The sequence below is a fragment of the Lolium perenne genome, chromosome 4, assembly GCF_019359855.2.
Source record: "Lolium perenne isolate Kyuss_39 chromosome 4, Kyuss_2.0, whole genome shotgun sequence".
Classification (NCBI taxonomy): Eukaryota; Viridiplantae; Streptophyta; class Magnoliopsida; order Poales; family Poaceae; genus Lolium; species Lolium perenne.
In genome coordinates this window covers 187,935,718-187,947,739 of record NC_067247.2, presented here as the reverse complement: position 1 = coordinate 187,947,739, position 12,022 = coordinate 187,935,718, and positions in this window count along the sequence as shown.

The window sequence follows — 12,022 nt, the reverse complement described above, 5'->3', positions numbered from 1 at the left end:
TTTCAGTACCGAGAAAAATTCAAAAGAGGTGCAGATTCACCCGACAGACCCGAAAAAGACGACATCTATCGCAAACGACATGGATATCGCATAGGAAAGCGCGCTCGTCGAGTTCCTCCGTGAGCACTGGAAAATCTTCGCATGGTGTCCAGCTGACATGCCAGGAGTACCCAGGGAACTTGCCGAGCACCACCTAAACTTGGATCCACTAGCGAGACCAATCAAACAACCTTTGCGGCGTTTTTCGGAACCAAACCGCAAAGCCATGCTGTCAGAAATCAATCGACTACAAGAAGCTGGATTTATCAAAGAGATATTCACAGAAGCCACATGGGTAGCAAATCCTGTGCTGGTACCGAAGAAAAACACTAAGGTCCTTCGCATGTGCGTCGACTTTACGTGTCTCAATAAACATTGTCCAAAGGATCACTTTCCCCTCCCGAGGATCGATCAAATTATCGACTCCACGGCTGGATGTGAACGTCTTTCCTTCTTGGATGCATACTCTGGTTATAACCAGATCAGATTGAAAGAAGAAGATGAAGTAAAGACTACATTTATTACACCTTATGGCGTGTTTTGCTACAGAACAATGCCCTTTGGTCTAAAAAATGCGGGAGCAACATATCAGAGGATGATGCAGAAGTGTTTGGCGACACAGATTGGGAAGAACGTGCAAGTATACATTGATGATGTCGTCATAACATCAAAAAAGGGGGCAACGCTGATCGAGGATCTCAAGGAAACCTTCGACAACCTTGATAAGTTCTGCCTCAAACTAAACCCGACGAAGTGTTCTTTCGGCGTCCCAGCAGGAGAACTTTTGGGGTTCCTAGTCTCAGCAAGAGGGATTGAAGCAAATCCCGACAAAATACAAGCTATCGTAACAATGAGGAAGCCAACAAAGTTGAAAGAAATACAACAGCTAACTGGGCGAGTCGCAGCTTTGAGCAGATTCGTCGCGAGGTTGGGAGAAAAAGCGCTGCCGTTCTACGCTTTGATAAAACAAGGAGATAAATTCCAGTGGAACGAAGAAGCCGACAGAGCTTTCGAGGATTTGAAGCGCACAATTTCGACACCACCAATTTTGGTGGCGCCAAAAGAAAGGGAACCTCTCCTGCTGTATATCGCAGCCACGCCCCAAGTGGTGAGCACGGTGCTAGTTGTCGAAAGAGAAGAAGAAGGAAAACTCCACGGCGTGCAGAGGCCAGTATACTTCGTTAGCGAAGTTTTATCGCCCTCAAAACAAAGGTATCCTCAGTACCAAAAGATAGCATATGGAGTGTTCACGACAGCACGAAAATTGCGCCACTATTTTTCGGCACACCCGATCATAGTGGTCAATGAAGCTCCTTTGTCAAATATACTGAACAACCCAGAAGCTACGGGTCGTGTCTCCCTTTGGGGAATAGAACTTTCCCCTCGGGACATCACGTATGAAAAAAGAAAAGCAATCAAGTCGTAAGTTCTGCCGGACTTCATCGCAGAGTGGATGGAGTTGCAAAACACAGGACCCCCAGACTTATCGAGAACTTGGACCATGAACTTTGATGGGTCCAAGAGACTAGAAGGGGCTGGCGTAGGAGTAGTACTCATATCACCTGAAGGCGACAAGTTGAAGTACATCCTTCGGATGACGTTCCCTAACGCATCTAACAATGAAGCAGAATATGAGGCTCTCATACACGGGATGAAGATGGCGAAAGCCTGCGGTGCAACTCGACTAAAAATCTTTGGCGACTCACAGTTGGTGGCACAGCAAGTTATGAACCAATGTGACGCAGTCAATGATAGCATGATGGCATACAAGGAGGTGTACAACGAGCTCGAGAAGTTGTTCGATGGATGCGAAGTAAATCATATTAGTAGATTGAGCAACGACGAAGCCGACGTTCTTGCAAACATTGGGTCGCAATGCCTTGCAGTCCCGCCAGGTGTATTCTGGGAAGAGATAACAGAGAGATCCACTAAGTCAACAAAATCAAAAAAGAAGGAGAAGAAACCCTCGGGGGCTACCAAGGACAAGCAAGAAGACGAAGAAGAAGATCAGGACCTGGTCATGGTGATACAGATACCATGGATGCAGCCGTACATATCATACATCCTCAGGAAAGAAATACCCGACGATCCAGTTGAGGCAAGGCGAGTAATTCGACGCTCCAAAGCTTTCACGGTGGTCAAGGGAGAATTGTATAAGCGAAGTATTTCAGGCGTCTTGCAAAGGTGCGTCACACCCGAAGAAGGAAGAATAATCCTGAAGGATGTACACGAAGGAATATGTGGCCACCACGCAAGTAGTCGAGCTATCGCAGCCAAGGTTTTTCGGGCAGGATTCTACTGGTTGACAGCAATCGAGGACGCCAAGGACATAGTAAGAACTTGCGACGCGTGTCAAAGGTTTGCCGCAAAACCTCACTCTCCAGCAGCAGAGCTAGCACCAATACCATTGTCATGGCCCTTTGCTCAATGGGGACTTGATATGGTGGGCAAGTTACACAAATCCTGGCCAGGAGGAAAGGAGTACATGCTAGTAGGTGTCGATAAGTTTACAAAGTGGATAGAAGCGAAGCCGATAAATTCGCCAGACGGAGCATCCGCAGTAAAATTCGTAAAAGGCCTCGTCTTCAGATTTGGAGTGCCCCACAGCATCGTCACAGACAACGGCAGTAACTTCACATCCCATGAATTCAAAGATTATTGCGAAGAGGTGGGTATCAAGCTGAACTTTGCGTCAGTTGCACATCCTCAAACCAACGGGAAAGTCGAGAAAGCCAATGGCATCATCTGCAATGGCATCAAGAAGCGCTTGTTAGGACCCCTGGAAAAAGCTCGACATACCTGGCCAGAAGAACTACCAAGCGTGTTGTGGAGCATCCGAACAACACCAAACACAGCAACGCAGGAAACTCCGTTTTTCCTGGTTCATGGAGCAGAGGCAGTACTACCAATCGAGATAGAGCACAACTCTCCACGTGTCGCCGAATATGATGAAGAAACGTCGAGAAGAGCGCTAGAAGACGACGTCGACGCACTTGATGAAGCTCGAGATGAAGTATTATCTCGGGTAACTAAATATCAACAGGACTTGAAGAATTACCACAGTCGACGTTTGCGGCCAAGATCTTTTCAGGTGGGAGACCTAGTTCTTCGGCTCACACAAAAAAGTCATGAAAAACTCGAGTCACCATGGCTTGGCCCTTACATTGTCACGGAAGTAATCGGAGGAGGAGCATACATGATAAAGGACAAGAAGACAGGGGTGGAGGAGCCAAACCCCTGGAACGTGGCGCAACTTAGGCGGTTCTACGCCTAGAGTCGAAATATAGTCCTTGTAAAACTTCAATGTACTGAAACGCCCGTGAGTTTTCAGACGCACTCTTTTCCTTTTTCGGGGCACCGAGTGGGGCCGGAGAAGGTTTTTAATGAGGCGGGCTCGCGGTGCTGCAATATAATAAAGATAGTGTCAATATAACTTTTCTTCTTTATCGACATGATCAAAGTCTTTGCTCCGACGAATTTCAAAATAGTTCATCGACAAAAGAAAAGCCTTGCCTTGGTATTCAAATACCTCGTGAGTCAATAAAAATACAAAATAGTACTCAATAAAAATCTCGGGGGCTCATATTCGCCATAAATATATAAATGCCTTGGTTCAGAACCTCGCAAATATATAAATACAGTAAAGAGTCACCGAGACACTCGGGGGCTAGACAAACATAAAAATATAATGGTTGCTTCACAATGTAATCATAGTCATGGGTTACAAAGGAGAAATATCTACAAGAGGAAAATAACTAGTCTTGATTCAATATGTCATCAAGAGTAACTCTGTTTTCTTCAGGAGCAGCACCAAGAAAATCGGCATAATGGCCATCAGCAAAAAAGTCGGCGTCCATCCGAAGAAGGTCCTCAATCATTTCTTCGGCTATAGGCGTAACCTTCGTGTTAATCCTGTCAACACCAACTCTTCGATGTTTTACCTTTTGATGAACTTTTGCGACAACTTGGGTAAGGTCAAGATTTGAGTGGCAGATCTGGAGCATGATAAGAGCAAATCTGGCGCCAGCTACCAGTTGAGCTTTGACAAAATCATGGATACTGCGAGCATCCTTGAACCTTTCCATCAATTCGGGAAGAGTTTTTGGTTGGACATTCCGAGGAAACATGGAGTTGTAAACCATGGACAAGGTCTTGGTACAGAAGTCAAGGAAGTCGCGAGTTTGAGAGGTGCGATCTTGAAATCTGACAATTTGGCGGGTCCTCTCTGGGGTAGCCCAAAACAAAGAACCATGGTCCAGGGAAAGGTTAACAAGGAGGTTCGTCCTAGCATTTACCCTCTCTTCCTCGGCAGCAGCATCAGTAAAGGCACCTGTCAAAACAACGAAGTGGAAACCTTTAAGAGACAATAGCATGAAGATGAAAGATATCGGAGGATGAAACAGGCATACCCGACATATCTGCACTGGCTTCATTCATTAATTCGAGCATGAAATTTTCTCGAGTAGTCGCCTTTTCAGCCTCGGAAGCAGCAATTTCCTTCGCAGCCACGGCCTCGCGAGCTTGCTGAAGAGCAACTTTTTCGGCTTCAGATGACTTACGAGATTGCTCCATCATCACAAGTGTTTGCTTCTTCGCATACTGAAGTTGCTGTCGAAGTTCATCCAGTTCTTGCGACAAGGTATCGTCGACAGGTGCAGTATCAGCAAAAGCTCTCCTCGCGCGAGAAGAAGAAGGCGAAACATTGGAAGGAATGGAAGATGGAGTATAGTTATCAAATATCAACTGAAATTTAAACAAGACAACATCAAACAACAAGCAAAGATAGAGTTTTTCATTAATCTCTTGGAATAATTACAAGGGCATTACAGTGGAGCTAAGGAAATACGTGTCGCCAAATGACTACTTTGGCGACAAGAGCAAAAGAAACAGAAAGAAAAACAGAGGCATGCAACTAGACCTCCGGCCTTGACGAGCTAGGAGTCGACGTTGGCTTAATCCCGAGATAGGCCAAGATCTTCTTTGTGTTGGGCTTGGCCGCCTTAATCAGCGACTTCCACCTTGATTGCTCTATCTGCTCGGTGTCGCCAACTTTCATCCAGTCAATAGTCTGTCGACTGTCAGCAACCAACGCGACAGTGTTCTCAACGGCAACCTTCATATTTTCTTGGCGCATCTTCAGTCCAAGGTCTTCCGGTGTATTGAACATCTTGGCAAGGTTGAGGAAAGTCGCAGGCTCCTCTTTCTTCGGGAAGAAGTAGGGGAACAGTGCCGACAATACTGCGTTAGCATTCGACACACCTTCACGAATCTCGGACCCATGAAGCTCCAGATAGGAAAGTGCGTCAAGGAGCGGGTCATCGACAGGATTCGTCAGATCAAACTCCTGGTTTGTTTGGGCTGTCAAGGAAACAAAGCATTAGTAAAAAGACAAGAAACAACGATTCTCATAAAAATAGAAGGGATCAGCAAAATTACTGAAAGTGCGGCGACTTTGAGTTTTCAGGCGCTTGAGGATTCCTTCTTCACGAGAAGCTTGCGCAGCTTTGTGCTCGTCTAAGGCAGATGTAGCATCTTCAAGCTTTTTCTGCAGTTCCTCGACGCCAGCAGCTTTCGCCTTGGCTTCATCAGCTTCGGCCTTGGCTTTGCTAGCAGCGAGTTCGGCTTTCTTGCGAGCCGCCTCACTTTGCTCAAGTTTTCGAGCAAGTGCGTCGGCGCGTTCGTTGGCCTCTGCAAGTTTCTCTGTCGAGATATGGAAAAGAGAGAGAAGAAAGATCAAAAATCGCGACAAGCAACAGGAGTCAAAAGTCAAGGAAAAACAGCAAGTATAAAAGTCGTTACCTTCGGCTCTATTAGCATATTCACGGTACCCAATAAATTGGGAACCGATGCGGAGAAGATCTTTGAGCATAGGCTGTTCAAGGTGAACACAGCAAGAGAAACATCGGCATGCAAAAGAGAAAAGGCGTAACAAAAAACAAAATAAGGAAAATATAGATGTCGACAAGCTTACATCATCTAAGAGCAGAGTCGACGAACTGCCCAACTGAGGGGCAGGTTCAACAATCTCTTCAACCCTTGTCCTTTTTGGTGAAGGAGCAAGGGGGCTTGATGGTGGAGTAGTGGTGACGACGTTTTGTTGAGGAGGCGAGGTTTCTTCTCCTTCAACTAGCGTGTCTGAGGCAAGTACAGTACGTGACGTGCTTGTCCGAGGAGCCACGTCAGTAATTGGTACTTCTTCCTCGTCATCACTGTTGATCAAAAAATCGGCAGCATAAAAAGCAAGACAAGATAAATATTTCGAGTACAAAAATAGGGAGAAATAAAAACGACTTACGAGCTGACGAGGGATTCAACATAAGGATCATAAGCTGCCTTCGGATGAGAAGGAACAACTTCTTCAGCCTTAGAGGTGCCAGAATCTTCGGCATCATTCCTTTTCCTTTTGTTCCTTGGAGAAACAGCAGGAGGAAGGGATTGCGTCGACTCACTGGCTTCAGACTCAATTTCTTTTTCACGAGAAGCCGCAGATTTGTGAGAACCCGCGACTTCACTTTCAGGAATAGAAGAACCTTGAGTATCTTCGGCAACGATGGCCTGTTCTTCGACTTCCCCACCCTCAGGAAGAGGAGGAAGGGAAGTCATAGTAGGATGGTTCTGTAAAAATAGTGATCAAAGGAAAATTAAAGAGATGACAATACAATGAGATGCAGAGAAAGTGCGGAACAAGATAAAAATTCGGGAAGACAAAATACCTCGGGGAGTGGATTGGCGGAGCTATATGGTTCCACGCGACAAGAGGAAGGAATTGGGTCCTTGCCCAGGCGAGAAAGTCTTCGAACTAACTTCTCCAAGTCCTTAGTGGAAAGATCACTGGAGATTCTGTTGGCGTCGTTTTTACCAGAATACGTCCAAAGGGGATTTTTGCGAGCCTGAAGAGGCTGCACTCTAATCCTAAGGAAGTAGGCAGTGATTTGAACACCAGACAGCTCTTTGCCTCGAGTGTTTTGAAGCTGACGAATACGAGACATGAGTGCCTCTGTCGCTTTTTTCTCTTCCTCGGAAGCTTCGGCATCCCAGGAGCGGCGGCGCTGAATTCTGGCACTTCCGTCGAAAGGAATTATGTTGTGCTCAATGGAGTTGGCGCTTTCTTCGTGAATGTAGAGCCACTTTTTGCGCCATCCTTGGACAGAATCAGGAAATTTGACGTCGAAATAATCGACATCAGTACGAACACAGATAACAACGCCACCTATGTTATAAGTGACGTTGTGGGAGCCATTGCGGCGGAGGCAGAAAATGCGTTTCCACAGAGCCCAATTGGGAGGGATTCCGAGGAAGCATTCGCAAAGTGTGATGAAAATAGAAATGTGAAGGATGGAATTGGGGGTCAACTGGTGCAGTTGAATCCCATAAACGAAAAGAAGGCCGCGGAGGAAATCGTGAATTGGGGTCGAAAGGCCGCGGATGAGGTGATCAACAAAACTAACCCGGTACTCCATTGGAGGCTTGGGGTAGCTTTCTTCGCTGGGAAAGCGGATGGCGTCCTCCTTCTTCATGAGGCCAAGCCTCTTCAGCATGTTGGTGTCTTGGTTGGAGATTTTGGATCTCTCCCACTCAAGATCCTCGGCGGCCATCTTGGATTCCGGAGTACTGTGGCGAGTCAGATGCGCGCGCGGTGGCATCAACGGCAATGGGCAGAGCAATGTATGTGAGTGCGGAAGATCAGAGAGAGTTGGGCGCAGGGGAAGTTTTGCGAAGAGGAACAGATGAGCGGCGCAAGCGAGGGGATGAACGGAGGTTGAAGAAAGGTTTATATAAGAATCGGGTGAAGCAGTGTACTGTTGGATGAAGAAATCGTGTGGTGAGAATAGATCTTCTAGATACAAGGGCAAAAAGGTATTTTTACTGAGATAGGCGTTACCGTACGTGCGCCAGAAAAAGCGGAGGACGTGTGTCCCCCACTTGCACGACGTGTCAACGTGGTGGAAGCAATGGACCCACAGGGCAGTAAAATCACGACTATTCAACAGGGATGAAGTAAATTTGATTAAGGGAAGCATGTCGACAAGAAAAATAAAAGAAGATTGGCGACAGAAAGAATTATTCAATACTTCGGGAGCCTTTGATCAAATACAAGTTTTTGCCCAAATGCTCGGGGGCTACTTCGACAAAAAGTAAAATTTCGAGTATGGCAATATAGAAATTGCGGGAGCCTACAACCAAGCACAAGTCCTTGGCTGTAGCCTCGGGGGCTACTCCCATCGGGAGCGCTGTTCGCGCACCCGAGAGATAAAAAAAGAAGAAGAAGAAAGAGATCATATTGGGAAGTAATGGCAATATAGCGACAAGGTGGACTAAAATGTTGAGCCTACAACCAAGCACAAGTTCTTAGTTGTAGCCTCGGGGGCTACTCCCATCGGGAACGCTGTTCGCGTGCCCGATGAAATTAACAAAGGAAAATAGAAAAGCAAGAGAGTATATTTCGAGTTATAATTAACTCTACATATACTCCCATCGGGAGAGCAATATAAGTCATATTTGACTCGATAAAATGTGCCATTCCAACAGCCGGAAAAGCACTCGACAATATATTCTCAGAACGCCGAAGTTGCGATCAATTTCTGAATGCCGCAAATTTGCGAAGGTAAGACCCGCATCCGTTCTTTGGGCGTGGCATCGCCAAAGACTGCGCTCACATTTTTATCCGTATCAACAGATACGAAGAAAAATCCTAACGGACGCGTTAGGTACCCGATAAATTTGACTGGGACTCGACAGAATGGTAAGACCTTAAGCGGCACCTGTCGAAGTTTACACCAGTATCCCGAGATCATGTCCAGGGACGTGATTTTGAAGTAGGTTTTTGCGGATTGCCACTAGAGCAGTTAACTAGTACCTGATCCGTCAGATGAACTAGCCCCAACTACCATTATCCCTGTACAATATAGAATTTTATGTGAAGAAATATAAAAAAGTTAAAGCTTTCGAATAAAAATAAACAGTGGAGATTTTCCCTGATTCTACGATTCAAGCAAAATCTCGGGGGCTACTGACATAGGCATCCCAAATGGGCCTGCCGAAGATGGTACCCGGGGTTTACTGGAGGCCCAATACCCGAAGAATAAGAAGATTCGGGAGCCCAAGATCTATTAAGGAAAGATAAGAGTTGTAATAAGAGGTGTTATTTGTAATCTGGCGGGATGAGTTAGAAACCGTCCCGAACTCTGTAAACTTGTATAGCACGAATCCCTCGGCTCCACCTCCTATATAAAGGGGGAGTCGAGGGACGAAGAATCAATCGAATCATTGTCTGCAAACCCTAGTTTTCATAATCGTCGAGTACTTTTCGGCTGAAACCTTCGAGATCTACTTACCCTCTACTTCCAACTAAACCCTAGCCTACAATCCATAGGCATTGACAAGTTGATACCTTGTCAGGGGCCGCGCCGCCCTAGGGTTTGGGCACCCTGTGGCCCCACTTCGTTTCGTCTTCGGACTTCTGGAAGCTTCGTGGAAAAATAGGCCCCTGGGCGTTGATTTCGTCCAATTCCGAGAATATTTCGTTACTAGGATTTCCGAAACCAAAAACAGCAGAAAACAGCAACTGGCACTTCGGCATCTTGTTAATAGGTTAGTTCCAGAAAATGCACGAATATGACATAAAGTGTGCATAAAACATGTAGATAACATCAATAATGTGGCATGGAACATAAGAAATTATCGATACGTTGGAGACGTATCAGCATCCCCAAGCTTAGTTCTGCTCGTCCCGAGCAGGTAAAACGATAACACAGATAATTTCTGGAGTGACATGCCATCATAATCTTGATCATACTATTTGTAAAGCATATGTAGTGAATGCAGCGATCAAAACAATGTATATGACATGAGTAAACAAGTGAATCATAAAGCAAAGAATTTTTCATGAATAGCACTTCAAGACAAGCATCAATAAGTCTTGCATAAGAGTTAACTCATAAAGCAATAATTCAAAGTAAAGGCATTGAAGCAACACAAAAGAAGATTAAGTTTCAGCGGTTGCTTTCAACTTGTAACATGTATATCTCATGGATATTGTCAACATAGAGTAATATAATAAGTGCAATAAGCAAGTATGTAGGAATCAATGCACATTTCACACAAGTGTTTGCTTCTTGAGGTGGAGAGAAATAGGTGAACTGACTCAACATTGAAAGTAAAAGAATGGTCCTCCATAGAGGAAAAGCATCAATTGCTATATTTGTGCTAGAGCTTTGATTTTGAAAACATGAAACAATTTTGTCAACGGTAGTAATAAAGCATATGCATCATGTAAATTATATCTTATAAGTTGCAAGCCTCATGCATAGTGTACTAATAGTGCCCGCCCCTTGTCCTAATTAGCTTGGACTACCGGATCATCACAATGCACATGTTTTGACCAAGTGTCACAAAGGGGTACCTCTATGCCGCCTGTACAAAGGTCTAAGGAGAAAGCTCGCATTGGATTTCTCGCTATTGATTATTCTTCAACTTAGACATCCATACCGGGACAACATAGACAACAGATAATGGACTCCTCTTTTATGCATAAGCATGTAACAACAATTAATAATTTTCTCATTTGAGATTTGAGGATATATGTCCAAAACTGAAACTTCCACCATGGATCATGGCTTTAGTTAGCGGCCCAATGTTCTTCTCTAACAATAAGCATGCTTAACCATAGGGTGGTAGATCGCTCTTACTTCAGACAAGACGAACATGCATAGCAACTCACATGAAATTCAACAATGAATAGTTGATGGCGTCCCCAGTGAACATGGTTATCGCACAACAAGCAACTTAATAAGAGATAAAGTGCATAATTACATATTCAATACCACAATAGTTTTTAAGCTATTTGTCCCATGAGCTATATATTGCAAAGGTGAATGATGGAATTTTAAAGGTAGCACTCAAGCAATTTACTTTGGAATGGCGGAAAATACCATGTAGTAGGTAGGTATGGTGGACACAAATGGCATAGTGGTTGGCTCAAGTATTTTGGATGCATGAGAAGTATTCCCTCTCGATACAAGGTTTAGGCTAGCAAGGCTTATTTGAAACAAACACAAGGATGAACCGGTGCAGCAAAACTCACATAAAAGACATATTGAAAACATTATAAGACTCTACACCGTCTTCCTTGTTGTTCAAACTCAATACTAGAAATTATCTAGACCTTAGAGAAACCAAATATGCAAACCAAATTTTAGCATGCTCTATGTATTTATTCATTAATGGGTGCAAAGCATATGATGCAAGAGCTTAATCATGAGCACAACAATTGCCAAGTATCACATTACCCAAGACATTAATAGCAATTACTACATGTATCATTTTCCAATTCCAACCATATAACAATTTAACAAAGAAGAAACTTCGCCATGAATACTATGAGTAGAAACCAAGGACATACTTGTCCATATGCTACAGCGGAGCGTGTCTCTCTCCCATAAAGTGAATGCTAGGATCCATTTTATTCAAACAAAACAAAAACAAAAACAAACCGACGCTCCAAGAAAAAGCACATAAGATGTGATGGAATAAAAATATAGTTTCAGGGGAGGAACCTGATAATGTTGTCGATGAAGAAGGGGATGCCTTGGGCATCCCCAAGCTTAGACGCTTGAGTGTTCTTGATATATGCAGGGGTGAACCACCGGGGCATCCCCAAGCTTAGAGCTTTCACTCTCCTTGACCATGTTGCACCATACTCCTCTCTTGATCCTTGAAAACTTCCTCCACACCAAACTCGAAACAACTCATTAGAGGGTTAGTGCACAATAAAAATTAATATATTCAGAGGTGACACAATCATTCTTAACACTTCTGGACATTGCATAATGTTACTGGACATTAGTGGATCAAAGAAATTCATCCAACATAGCAAAAGAGGCAATGCGAAATAAAAGGCAGAATCTGTCAAAACAGAACAGTTCGTATTGACGAATTTTAAAATGGCACCAGACTTGCTCAAATGAAAATGCTCAAATTGAAT